The sequence below is a fragment of the Triticum dicoccoides genome, chromosome 1A, assembly GCF_002162155.2.
Source record: "Triticum dicoccoides isolate Atlit2015 ecotype Zavitan chromosome 1A, WEW_v2.0, whole genome shotgun sequence".
Taxonomy (NCBI): domain Eukaryota; kingdom Viridiplantae; phylum Streptophyta; class Magnoliopsida; order Poales; family Poaceae; genus Triticum; species Triticum dicoccoides.
The window spans coordinates 39558435-39573132 of NC_041380.1; positions in this window are offsets into that span (position 1 = coordinate 39558435).

Consider the following 14698-nt stretch of genomic DNA (forward strand, 5'->3'; position numbering starts at 1 on the left):
TGTTTAGTTATCGCAGTGCATATGTTTTCATACTATTTACACATAAAAATGCCAGGGGAGAGAGGTATACTACCGTGCTATTTACACAGAAGATACCGGAGTATCTTTTCAAAAAAAATCCCTATGGTCAAAGTTACCATGGTGCTTCTACCTCAGTTATCAGATGTGCGCTGCGAATATTACCATCTATTTACACATAAATTATCAGGTATCTTTTCACATTTGTTTTCTCCTATGGTTAAAGTTACCACGACTTTTGTATCTAAATTATCAGGTCTATGACATGAATGTTATTGTGCTATTTACAGAAATTACCGGGGGACGGGTTCAACAAATTTATTCCCAATGATCAAAGTTACCACGATGCTTGAAACAAAAAGTTTTTCAGTGCTAACATATTAAAGGCAAAAACATGTCAAAAACAGTATTTCCCTTAGAATGTTCAACAATGACTGTCATAGGTGAGGTGGTTAGCTCCCTTTGTTAATTACCTGCAGACCAGAGATTAAATCCTAGTTTAAGCATTATTTTTACTGAAAATCGAGAAGGCATGTGGGGTCATAAATGACGATTACGAAAATTAGGAAGGCATGAGCGGGTGTGCCCGATAAAATCGGGGAGTGCGGAAAAGGAAGGAAATCGGAAGATAATTGATGGCGTTGGATGCGTGTGGCAGTTTCGCAATCTGCCACACGGTTGCCATATACATATTTCGTTTAATTAATACCGTGACTTTTATATATCAAAGTATTTTGAAGTATCAGTAACATACAGGGAATGTTTGGCTAGTGCTATACCTCTGTGCGACGCGGACGGTTCGGCGAGTGAGGGCGACATTGGGGGAGGGGGTGCCGTCGTGACTTGCCGGAGCTGCAGGCGAGTGGGCCGGCAGGGTGGAGATTAGACCTAGCCATGAGCAGCCCGGCCCGTATGGCCCGACCCGACCTGGCCCGAGTGTGCCATCGGGCCGGGCTCGGGCCTGGTAACTGAGCCCGACGGGCAGGTCAGGCCGGTCTCGGGCCTGCACAAAACGCGTTTTAGCCATAGTCAAGCCAGGCCGAACGTATGTCGGGCTTTCTCGGGCTCAAGCCGCTTTTGTAGGCCCGATGGCTGGGCCGGGCCGGGCTCGGGCCTAGGTTTTTAGCATCGGACTTTTTTTGCCCGGCTTGAGATATGCCCATGTATAGTGGAGATGTGCAAATCAAAGGCAAAACGTGATTCTTTTTTCTGTTTTTGTTGACCGAGCCACGCGAGAAGAAGAGGAAGGCCATCGTGCGGGGAAGGAAAAGGGAGTTGATCGCACGGTTCGAAGCAGCTTCGTCCAACGGCCCTATTTTGGGCCGGTCGGCTGGCAAAGTGCTGCCCTTTTTTTTTGCATGGTTGCCCTTTTCCTTTTGGGTATATGATCGATCCTATGGCCGTATGGCCGTAGACCACGGATTTGTACAATTTTAGAGTATAAACTAAAATAGATGATTCTTTTTATAATTACACATGTGGGTTATTTGTTCCAACTTGGATGACCAAGAGATATTAGAGTGCTTTAAACTAATGGCCTGATGTCTATTGTGGGATTTTCTAGCAAAATTGTCTTTTTTCCTGATTAACCTGTCAAATAATCTTTTTTTTTTTGCGGGCAATGTAGAGAGCTTTATTCAAACGAAGGCATTCTCCCGACAATCAGCCAATAAGCTGGTCAGGAGGAAGCCCGGGTTGTCTTCGAGTCAGCTTTCCGTCACATTCAATGTGCAAGCACGCTTGGCACATAGATGCGCTGGAACGTTTGCTGACCTTAATACATGTTGGATTACAAAAAGAGAAAAATCACTAACAAGCTCTCCAATTTCAACTAAGATAGGAGCCACAATCGAACGAGAGTTGTGGCGAGTATTCCAGAGATTAACCATCTCCAGGCAGTCCACCTCCATTATCGCATGTGTGTACCCTCGAAGTTTGGCGAAAAGCACACCATCACGCAACGCCATTGCCTCGGCGATAAGAGGATCCGTAATACCAGTGTATGGTTTGCACCATGCACCCAGCAGCCTATGATTAGACCTTGCAACTCCACCTGCTCCAGCAGTAGTTGTGTCAAATGATATTGCACCATCTGTATTGATCTTAACTAGCCCCGCTTCAGGTGGTCTCCAGCCATGACCCGGCATGACCAGTGTATGTTGCCGTGGTAACTCAAGAAGAGCAAGCGCCTCCCTAGTCACACGCATACAAGTTGTCGGATCCGACCCCTCCTCCTCGTGCTTTAACTTGTTACGAGAGTGCCAAATAGACCACATGATAGTGATAATCAGTGGCCTGTCCTTGTCCAAGAAGCGAGGATCACACGTAATTTCCTTGGCCCATGAAACTGGGTGAAGCTGAGGTAGCCGGAGGTCAAACCAACGCAAAGCCTCGTTCTAGAAACGAGTAGCATGAGCACAATGAATCAAGGCATGCTTGAGGTCTTCCTCCATCACGTGGCAGATTTTGCATCTGCTCAAATCGCTAATATGCCGTGACCGTAGTGTTTGTTCATCCGGGAGTATGCCACGCAAAACCCTCCACCAGAACACTCTCACCTTGGGTACAACATTCAGCTTCCAAAGTGCACTCCACATCTGTTGATCGCTCGTTGAGGTGCCGGTAACCGTCCCTTCATCTAGAGCTATGAGCTCTTTTTGATTCACGAGAGCACGGTATGCCGATTTAACAGTGTAGTTGCCTGTCTTCTCAAAAGCCCAAGCTAGAAAATCATCACCTCCACCTGTCAAATAATCTGGACAACTAATAAATACCTCTAAGTGTTCCTTGCTGTTCGGTAATTCATGTCCCGACTCAATTGTAGAGATTGTTACAAATGTGCTGTAGGTCACATCTTCTGGCTTTGAAGAAAAATATTTGAGACTGCCCACCCCGGATGGACGTATGTCGAAAGGAAAATTTCAGAACCTACATGTAAAATTGACAAAACGTTTGTTTGCCTACGATGGCTATCCCACCCAAGCTGGGAAAGAAGTTTTGATCAAGGCTACTGCACAAGCGATTCCCACATATTTAATGAGTGTTTTCAAGCTGCCTTTGAAGGTGTGTGATGATTTAAATCGCATGGTCAGAAATTATTATTGGGGAGCGAAACATGGAAAAAGGAAGACCCATTGAGTTGCCTGGAGCAAAATGACGAGGCCAAAGAAACAAGGTGGGCTTGGGTTTAAAGACTTTCGTCTTTTTAACCAAATATTGTTGGCACAGCAAGCTTGGCAGATATTAGAGTACCCTAATAGTCTTTGTGCAAGGCTTCTAAAGGCAAAGTGTTTTCCTAATGGACAGCTTCTTGACACGGTGTTCACTGGAAACCCATCTCCCACACGGCAAGCTATTGTTCATGGTTTAGAACTTCTCAAGAAAGGTATTGTCTGAAGAATTGGTAATGGACAGAATGTCCGCATTTGGCGTGATCGATGGATAGTTCGCAAACCTTGAGGAGGCTTAATTACTGCAAAGGGGAGGTGCCGGTTAAAATGGGTTTAAGAACTGATATCCCTGAATGGTACTTGGGACATGGAAAAAATCAGACAATTTTTTGCCGGTGGATGTTGTGGAAATTCAGAAAATCAAACTTTCCCCGCGTTTGGATGAGGACTTCGCTGTCTGGGCTCCTGAAAAAAGCGGCTTGTTTTCGGTTTGCAGTGCATACAAGCTAGCTAGTGATGAAGCATGCAACTCGTTGGTTTTTTTTTTCGAAAAGGAGGGACTCCCCGGCCTCTGCATCATAGCGATGCATACGGCCAACTTATAAAATAAATAAATAGGTTCAACAAGGTCTTAGAGTCTCAAAACGAAAATCAAACTGACCATAAAAAGCCAAAACCGGCTGGCATAAGAGAGATAGGTAAACTAATTGCCTATTCTATTACATGACCGCCATCCAAACCGGTTGAAAATATTCCGTGCTACCATCTCCCAGTGGATAGATTCAGTAACCAAACGCTCCCTGGCCTCTGTCGGAGTGAGTAGCGACCACATACGGATCAACGCAGTGGCTCAAAAAATAACCTGCAAAAAATGAATATTTGTTGTTCTGTTAAAAACGAAATCATTTCTGCAGTTCCAAACTGCCCACAATAAAGCACAAACTCCTACGCGAATATGTTTCGCTGTTTCGGGCTCTATCCCGTGAAGCCACGTTCCAAATAACATGTTGACAGACCTCGGTGGAGTAATATTAAATGCAATATGAACTGTCCGCCATAGGACTTTGGCTAACAGGCAATCAAGAAAAAGATGTTTGATAGTTTCATTCCGATCACAGAAACTACACCTAGTAGGTTCTGTCCAATTACGCTTTGCCAAATTGTCCTTGGTTAATATTACTTGTTTATGGACAAACCACATAAACACTTTGATTTTCAAAGGAACTTTGACAGCCCAAACATGTTTGGAACTAGGAATCAAGCTTGAATTGATAACATCAACATACAGTGATTTAACTATAAACTCTCCAAACCTAGTAAGCTTCCAGCCTAATTTATCGGGTTGTTAAGATAGTTGAACCTCCATCAGTCTACTTACTAGATGGAGCCATTCTTCCCAACGATTGCCAACTAACGTCCTTCTGAACTGAATATTAAGGGGGTTGGATTGAAGTACCGTCGCAACGAACGCCTCACGTCGTTGAACAATACGATACAGAGACGGGTATTGAATGACAAGGGGGTCTCTCCGAGCCAGGTATCCTCCCAGAATCGCGCACTAGCGCCGTTGCCAATAATAAACTTAGTCCTATTAAACAAGGTTAATTTGACTTTCATAAGCCCTTTCCAAAAAGGTGAGTCAGTCGGCCTTGCTGTTGAAGGAAATATTCCCTAGAGGCAATAATAAAGTTATTATTTATTTCCTTATATCATGATAAAAGTTTATTATTCATGCTAGAATTGTATTAACCGGAAACATAATACATGTGTGAATACATAGACAAACAGAGTGTCACTAGTATGCCTCTACTTGACTAGTTCGTTAATCAAAGATGGTTATGTTTCCTAACCATGGACAAAGAGTTGTTATTTGATTAACGGTATCACATCATTAGTTGAATGATCTGATTGACATGACCCATTCCATTAGCTTAGCACCCGACCGTTTAGTATGTTGCTATTGCTTTCTTCATGACTTATACATGTTCCTATGACTATGAGATTATGCAACTCCCGTTTGCCAGAGGAACACTTTGTGTGCTACCAAACGTCACAACGTAACTGGGTGATTATAAAGGAGCTCTACAGGTGTCTCCAAAGGTATATGTTGGGTTGGCGTATTTCGAGATTAGGATTTGTCACTCCGATTGTCGGAAAGGTATCTCTGGGCCCTCTCGGTAATGCACATCACTTAAGCCTTGCAAGCATTGCAACTAATGAGTTAGTTGCGGGATGATGTATTACAGAGCGAGTAAAGAGACTTGCCGGTAACGAGATTGAACTAGGTATAGGATACCGACGATTGAATCTCGGGCAAGTAACATACCGATGACAAAGGGAACAACGTATGTTGTTATGCGGTCTGACCGATAAAAGATCTTCGTAGAATATGTAGGAACCAATATGGGCATCCACGTCCCGCTATTGGTTATTGACTGAAGACGTGTCTCGGTCATGTCTACATTGTTCTCGAACTCGTAGGGTCCGCACGCTTAAGGTTTCGATGACAGTTATATTATGAGTTTATGCATTTTGATGTACCGAAGGTTGTTCGGAGTCCCGGATGTGATCACGGACATGACGAGGAGTCTCAAAATGGTCGAGACATAAAGATTGATATATTGGAAGCCTATGTTTGGATATCGGAAGTGTTCCGGATGAAATCGAGATTTTACCGGATTACCGGGAGGTTACCGGAACCCCCCAGGAGGTATATGGGCCTTAGTGGGCCTTAGTGGAAGAGAGGAGAGGTGGCCAGAGATGGGCCACGCGCCCCTCCCCCCCTTGGTCCGAATAGGACAAGGAGAGGGGGTCGGCCCCCCTTCCTCCTCTCTCTCCTCTTTCCCCCCCTCCGCGAATCCTATTCCAACTAGGAAAGGGGGGAGTCCTACTCCCGGAGGGAGTAGGACTCCTCCTCGCGCGCCTCTCCTGGCCGGCCGCACTCCCCCCCTTGAGCCTTTATATACGGAGGCAGGGGCACCCCCTAGAGACACAAGTTGATCCACGTGATCATATTCTTAGCCGTGTGCGGTGCCCCTTCCACGTGATCATATTGTAGCGGTGCTTAGGCGAAGCCCTGCGACAGCAGTACATCAAGATCGTCATCATGCCGTCGTGCTGACGGAACTCTTCCCCGACACTTTGCTGGATCGAAGTCCGGGGATCGTCATCGAGCTGAACGTGTGCTAGAACTCGGAGGTGCCGTAGTTTCGGTGCTTGATCGGTCGAGCCGTGGAGACGTACGACTACATCAACCAAGTTAACGCTTCCGTTGTCGGTCTACAAGGGTACGTAGATCACACTCTCCCCCTCTCATTGCTATGCATCACCATGATCTTGCGTGTGCGTAGGAAAATTTTGAAATTACTACGAAACCCGACAGTGGCATCCGAGCCTAGGTTTTATATGTTGATGTTATATGCACGAGTAGAACACAAGTGAGTTATGGGCGATATAAGTCATACTGCTTACCAGCATGTCATACTTTTGTTCGGCGGTATTGTTGGACGAAGCGACCCGGACCGACATTACGCGTACGCTTACGCGAGACCGGTTCTCACGACGTGCTTTGCACATAGGTGGCTTGCGGGTGACGGTTTCTCCAACTTTAGTTGAACCGAGTGTGGCTACGCCCAGTCCTTGTGAAGGTTAAAACAGCATCAACTTGACAAACTATCGTTGTTGTTTTGATGCGTAGGTAAGATTGGTTCTTGCTTAAACCTGTAGCATCCACGTATAACATGCAACAACAAAGTAGAGGACGTCTAACTTGTTTTTGCAGGGCATGTTGTGATGTGATATGGTCAAGACATGATGCTAAATTTTATTGTATGAGATGATCATGTTTTGTAACCGAGTTATCGGCAACTGGCAGGAGCCATATGGTTGTCGCTTTATTGTATGCAATGCAATCACGCTGTAATGCGTTACTTTATCACTAAGCGGTAGCAATAGTCGTGGAAGCATAAGATTGGCGAGACGACAACGATGCTACGATGGAGATCAAGATGTCGCGCCGGTGACGATGGTGATCATGACGGTGCTTCGGAGATGGAGATCACAAGCACAAGATGATGATGGCCATATCATATCACTTATATTGATTGCATGTGATGTTTATCTTTTATGCATCTTATCTTGCTTTGATTGACGGTAGCATTATAAGATGATCTCTCACTAAATTATCAAGAAGTGTTCTCCCTGAGTATGCACCGTTGTGAAAGTTCTTCGTGCTGAGACACCACGTGATGATCGGGTGTGATAGGCTCTACGTTCAAATACAACGGGTGCAAAATAGTTGCACACGCGGAATACTCAGGTTATACTTAACGAGCCAAGCATATACAGATATGACCTTGGAACACGGAGACCAAAAGGTCGAGCGTGAATCATATAGTAGATATGATCAACATAGTGATGTTCACCAATGAAACTACTCCATCTCACGTGATGATCGGACATGGTTTAGTTGATTTGGATCACGTAATCACTTAGAAGATTAGAGGGATGTCTATCTAAGTGGGAGTTCTTTAAGTAATATGATTAATTGAACCTAAATTTATCATGAACTTAGTACCTGATAGTATCTTGCTTGTTTATGTATGATTGTAGACAAATGGCCCGTGCTGTTGTTCCGTTGATTTTTAATGCGTTCCTTGAGAAAGCAAAGTTGAAAGATGATGGTAGAAATTACACGGACTGGGTCCGTAACTTGAGGATTATCCTCATTGCTGCACAGAAGAATTACGTCCTGGAAGCACCGCTGGGTGCCAGGCCTGCTGCTGGAGCAACACCAGATGTTGTGAACGTCTGGCAGAGCAAAGCTGATGACTACTCGATAGTTCAGTGTGCCATGCTTTACGGCTTAGAACCGGGACTTCAACGACGTTTTGAACGTCATGGAGCATATGAGATGTTCCAGGAGTTGAAGTTAATATTTCAAGCAAATGCCCGGATTGAGAGATATGAAGTCTCCAATAAGTTCTATAGCTGCAAGATGGAGGAGAACAGTTCTGTCAGTGAGCATATACTCAAAATGTCTGGGTATAATAATCACTTGATTCAAATGGGAGTTAATCTTCCAGATGATTGCGTCATTGACAGAATTCTCCAATCACTGCCACCAAGCTACAAGAGCTTCGCGATGAACTATAATATGCAAGGGATGAATAAGACTATTCCCGAGCTCTTCGCAATGCTGAAAGCTGCGGAGGTAGAAATCAAAAAGGAGCATCAAGTGTTGATGGTCAACAAGGCCATTAGTTTCAAGAAAAAGGGCAAAGGGAAGAAGAAGGGGAACTTCAAGAAGAACAGCAAGCAAGTTGCTGCTCAAGAGAAGAAACCCAAGTCTGGACCTAAGCCTGAAACTGAGTGCTTCTACTGCAAGCAGACTAGTCACTGGAAGCGGAAATGCCCCAAGTATTTGGAGGATAAGAAGGATGGCAAGGTGAACAAAGGTATATGTGATATACATGTTATTGATGTGTACCTTACTAATGCTCGCAGTAGCACCTGTGTATTTGATACTGGTTTGCAACTCAAAACAGGGACTACGGATTAAGCGAAGATTGGCTAAGGACGAGGTGACGATGCGCATGGAAAACGGTTCCAAAGTCGATGTGATCACAGTCGGCGCGCTACCTCTACATCTACCTTCGGGATTAATATTAGACCTAAATAATTGTTATTTGGTGCCAGCGTTAAGCATGAACATTATATCTGGATCTTGTTTAATGCGAGACGGTTATTCATTTAAATCAGAGAATAATGGTTGTTCTATTTATATGAGTAATATCTTTTATGGTCATGCACCCTTGAAGAATGGTCTATTCTTATTGAATCTCGATAGTAGTGACACACATATTCATAATGTTGAAGCCAAAAGATGCAGAGTTGATAATGATAGTGCAACTTATTTGTGGCACTGCCGTTTAGGTCATATCGGTGTAAAGCGCATGAAGAAACTCCATACTGATGGACTTTTGGAACCACTTGATTATGAATCACTTGGTACTTGTGAACCGTGCCTCATGGGCAAGATGACTAAAATGCCGTTCTCCGGTACTATGGAGAGAGCAACAGATTTGTTAGAAATCATACATACAGATGTATGTGGTCCGATCAATATTGAGGCTCATGGCGGATATCGTTATTTTCTCACCTTCATAGATGACTTAAGCAGATATGGGTATATCTACTTAATGAAACATAAGTCTGAAACGTTTGAAAAGTTCAAAGAATTTCAGAGTGAAGTTGAAAATCATTGTAACAAGAAAATAAAGTTTCTACGATCTGATCGTGGAGGAGAATATTTGAGTTACGAGTTTGGTGTACATTTGAAACAATGCGGAATAGTCTCGCAACTCACGCCACCCGGAACACCACAGCGTAATGGTGTGTCCAAACGTCGTAATCGTACTTTACTAGATATGGTGCGATCTATGATGTCTCTTACTGATTTACCGCTATCATTTTGGGGTTATGCTTTGGAGACGGCCGCATTCACGTTAAATAGGGCACCATCAAAATCCATTGAGACGACGCCTTATGAACTATGGTTTGGCAAGAAACCAAAGTTGTCGTTTCTGAAAGTTTGGGGCTGCGATGCTTATGTGAAAAAGCTTCAACCTGATAAGCTCGAACCCAAATCGGAGAAATGTGTCTTCATAGGATATCCAAAGGAGACTATTGGATACACCTTCTATCACAGATCCGAAAGGCAAGACTTTTGTTGCTAAGTTCGGAAACTTTCTGGAGAAGGAGTTTCTCTTGAAAGAAGTGAGTGGGAGGAAAGTAGAACTTGACGAGGTAACTGTACCTGCTCCCTTATTGGAAAGTAGTGCATCACAGAAAACTGTTTCTGTGACACCTACAACAATTAGTGAGGAAGCTAATGATAATGATCATGAAACTTCAGAACAAGATACTACTGAACCTCGTAGATCAACCAGAGTGAGATCCGCGCCAGAGTGGTATGGTAATCCAGTTCTAGAAGTCATGCTACTAGATCATGATGAACCTACGAACTATGAAGAAGCGATGGTAAGCCCAGATTCTGCAAAATGGCTTGAAGCCATGAAATCTGAGATGGGATCCATGTATGAGAACAAAGTGTGGACTTTGGTTGACTTGCCCAATGATCGGCAAGCAATTGAGAATAAATGGATCTTCAAGAAGAAGACTGACACCGACGGTAATATCACTGTCTACAAAGCTCGACTTGTCGCAAAAGGGTTTCGGCAAGTTCAAGGGGTTGACTACGATGAGACCTTCTCACCTGTAGCGATGCTTAAGTCTGTCCGAATCATGTTAGCAATTGCCGCATTTTATGATTATGAAATTTGGCAGATGGATGTCAAAACTACATTCCTGAATGGATTTCTGGAAGAAGAATTGTATATGATGCAACCGGAAGGTTTTGTCGATCCAAAGGGAGCTAACAAAGTGTGCAAGCTCCAGCGATCCATTTATGGACTGTTGCAAGCCTCTCGGAGTTGGAATAAACGCTTTGATAGTGTGATCAAAGCATTTGGTTTTATACAGACTTTTGGAGAAGCCTGTATTTACAAGAAAGTGAGTGGGAGCTCTGTAGCATTTCTGATATTATATGTGGATGACATATTACTGATTGGAAATGATATAGAATTTCTGGATAGCATAAAGGGATACTTGAATAAGAGTTTTTCAATGAAAGACCTCGGTGAAGCTACTTACATATTAGGCATAAAGATCTATAGAGATAGATCAAGACGTTTAATTGGACTTTCACAAAGCACATACCTTGACAAGATTTTGAAGAAGTTCAAAATGGATCAAGCAAAGAAAGGGTTCTTGCCTATGTTACAAGGTGTGAAGTTGAGTCAGACTCAATGCCCGACCACTGCAGAAGATAGAGAGAAAATGAAAGATGTTCCCTATGCTTCAGCCATAGGCTCTATCATGTATGCAATGCTGTGTACCAGACCTGATGTGTGCCTTGCTACAAGTATAGCAGGGAGGTACCAAAGTAATCCAGGAGTGGATCACTGGACAGCGGTCAAGAACATCCTGAAGTACCTGAAAAGGACTAAGGATATGTTTCTCGTATATGGAGGTGACAAAGAGCTAATCGTAAACGGTTACGTTGATGCAAGCTTTGACACTGATCCGGACGATTCTAAATCGCAAACCGGATACGTGTTTACATTAAACGGTGGAGCTGTCAGTTGGTGCAGTTCTAAACAGAGCGTCGTGGCGGGATCTACATGTGAAGCGGAATACATAGCTGCTTCGGAAGCAACGAATGAAGGAGTCTGGATGAAGGAGTTCATATCCGATCTAGGTGTCATACCTAGTGCATCGGGTCCAATGAAAATCTTTTGTGACAATACTGGTGCAATTGCCTTGGCGAAGGAATCCAGATTTCACAAGAGAACCAAGCACATCAAGAGACGCTTCAATTCCATCCAGGATCTAGTCCAGGTGGGAGACATAGAGATTTGCAAGATACATACGGATCTGAATGTTGCAGACCCGTTGACTAAGCCTCTTCCACGAGCAAAACATGATCAGCACCAAGGCTCCATGGGTGTTAGAATCATTACTATGTAATCTAGATTATTGACTCTAGTGCAAGTGGGAGACTGAAGGAAATATGCCCTAGATGCAATAATAAAGTTATTATTTATTTCCTTATATCATGATAAAAGTTTATTATTCATGCTAGAATTGTATTAACCAGAAACATAATACATATGTGAATACATAGACAAACAGAGTGTCACTAGTATGCCTCTACTTGACTAGTTCGTTAATCAAAGATGGTTATGTTTCCTAACCATGAACAAAGAGTTGTTATTTGATTAACGGTATCACATCATTAGTTGAATGATCTGATTGACATGACCCATTCCATTAGCTTAGCACCCGATCGTTTAGTATGTTGCTATTGCTTTCTTCATGACTTATACATGTTCCTATGACTATGAGATTATGCAACTCCCGTTTGCCAGAGGAACACTTTGTGTGCTACCAAACGTCACAACGTAACTGGGTGATTATAAAGGAGCCCTACAGGTGTCTCCAAAGGTACATGTTGGATTGGCGCATTTCGAGATTAGGATTTGTCACTCCGATTGTCGGAGAGGTATCTCTGGGCCCTCTCGGTAATGCACATCACTTAAGCCTTGCAAGCATTGCAACTAATGAGTTAGTTGTGGGATGATGTATTACAGAACGAGTAAAGAGACTTGCCGGTAACGAGATTGAACTAGGTATAGGATACCGACGATCGAATCTCGGGCAAGTAACATACCGATGACAAAGGAAACAATGTATGTTGTTATGCGGTCTGACCGATAAAAGATCTTCATAGAATATGTAGGAACCAATATGGGCATCCAGGTCCCGCTATTGGTTATTGACCGGAGACGTGTCTCGGTCATGTCTACATTGTTCTCGAACCCGTAGGGTCCGCACGCTTAAGGTTTCGATGACAGTTATATTATGAGTTTATGCGTTTTGATGTACCGAAGGTTGTTCGGAGTCCCGGATGTGATCACGGACATGACGAGGAGTCTCGAAATGGTCGAGACATAAAGATTGATATATTGGAAGCCTATGTTTGGATATCGGAAGTGTTCCGGATGAAATCGGGATTTTAACGGATTACCGGGAGGTTACCGGAACCCCCCGGGAGGTATATGGGCCTTAGTGGGCCTTAGTGGAAGAGAGGAGAGGTGGCCAGAGATGGGCCGCGCGCCCCTCCCCCCCTTGGTCCGAATAGGACATGGAGAGGGGGCCGGGCCCTCTTCCTCCTCTCTCTCCTCTTTTCCCCCCTCCGCAAATCCTATTCCAACTAGGAAAGGGGGGAGTCCTACTCCCGGAGGGAGTAGGACTCCTCCTGGCGCGCCTCTCCTGGCCGGCCGCACTCCCCCCTTGAGCCTTTATATACGGAGGCAGGGGCACCCCCTAGAGACACAAGTTGATCCACGTGATCATATTCTTAGCCGTGTGCGGTGCCCCCTTCCACCATAGTCCTTGATAATATTGTAGCGGTGCTTAGGCGAAGCCCTGCGACAGCAGTACATCAAGATCGTCACCACGCCGTCGTGCTGACGGAACTCTTCCCCGACACTTTGCTGGATCGAAGTCCGGGGATCGTCATCGAGCTGAACGTGTGCTAGAACTCGGAGGTGCCGTAGTTTCGGTGCTTGATCGCTCGAGCCGTGGAGACGTACGACTACATCAACCAAGTTAACGCTTCCGTTGTCGGTCTACAAGGGTACGTAGATCACACTCTCCCCCTCTCGTTGCTATGCATCACCATGATCTTGCGTGTGCGTAGGAAAATTTTGAAATTACTACGAAACCCGACAGCTGTCACATGTGACAAAGTTTTGGAGTGAAGATACTTGCTACGGAGGATCTGTGCCCAAGTGGCATCAGTCTCACTCGATAACTTCCACAACCACTTGCTGAGAAGACATCTGTTCTTGACCTCAAGATTCTCAATACCAAGACCCCCTTGGTCTTTCGGTCGATAGATGATATCCCATTTGGCGAGTCGGTATTTCCTTTTTAGTTCATCGCTCTGCCAGAAGAATCATGATCGATAGAAGTCCAGTCTTTTCCTAACTCCAACTGGGACTTCGAAGAACGACAAAAGAAATATAGGCATACTCATGAGAACCGAGTTAATTAGAATTAATCGGCCTCCGTATGACATGAGCTTGCCCTTACAACAACTCAGTTTCTTTTCAAAGTGGTCCTCGATGCACTTCCATTCTCTGTTTGTCAGCTTACGATGGTGGATTTGTATACCTAAGTACGTAAAAGGTAATGTCCCCAATTCGCACCCAAACAATTGCCTATATGCCTCTTGTTCGTCATTGGCTCTACCAAAGCAGAACAATTCGCTTTTGTCAAAGTTAATCTTTAACCCGGTAAATTGTTCAAATAAGTATAACACCAGCTTCATATTTCTCGCTTTGGCCAAGGCATGCTCCATAAAGATGATCGTATCATCAGCGTACTAAAGGATAGACACACCTCCATCAACTAGATGAGGTACCAAGCCACCCACCTAACCAGCCTCCTTAGCCCTCCTTATCAAAATTGCCAACATATCAACTACAATGTTGAACAGGATAGGAGACATCGGATCCCCTTGTCTCAGGCCCTTATGTGTCTGGAAATAATGACCTATGTCGGCATTCACTTTAATTCCAACACTCCCTTTTTGCGAGAACGATTCTACCTGGCGTCGCCAGGCTTCATCAAAACCTTTCATATGCAGGGCCTATTGAAGGAATGGCCATTTGACTTATTCGTACGCTTTCTCGAAATCCACCTTAAAACCAACTCCATCTAATTTTTTCGAGTGAATTTCGTGGAGCGTTCCATGAAGAACCACCACCCCTTCTAGGATGTTTCTGTCCGTCATGAAAGCAGTTTGGGAATGCTGCACCACAGAATGCGCAATCTGTGTGAGCCTATTAGTCCCAACCTTGGTGAAAATTTTGAAACTAACA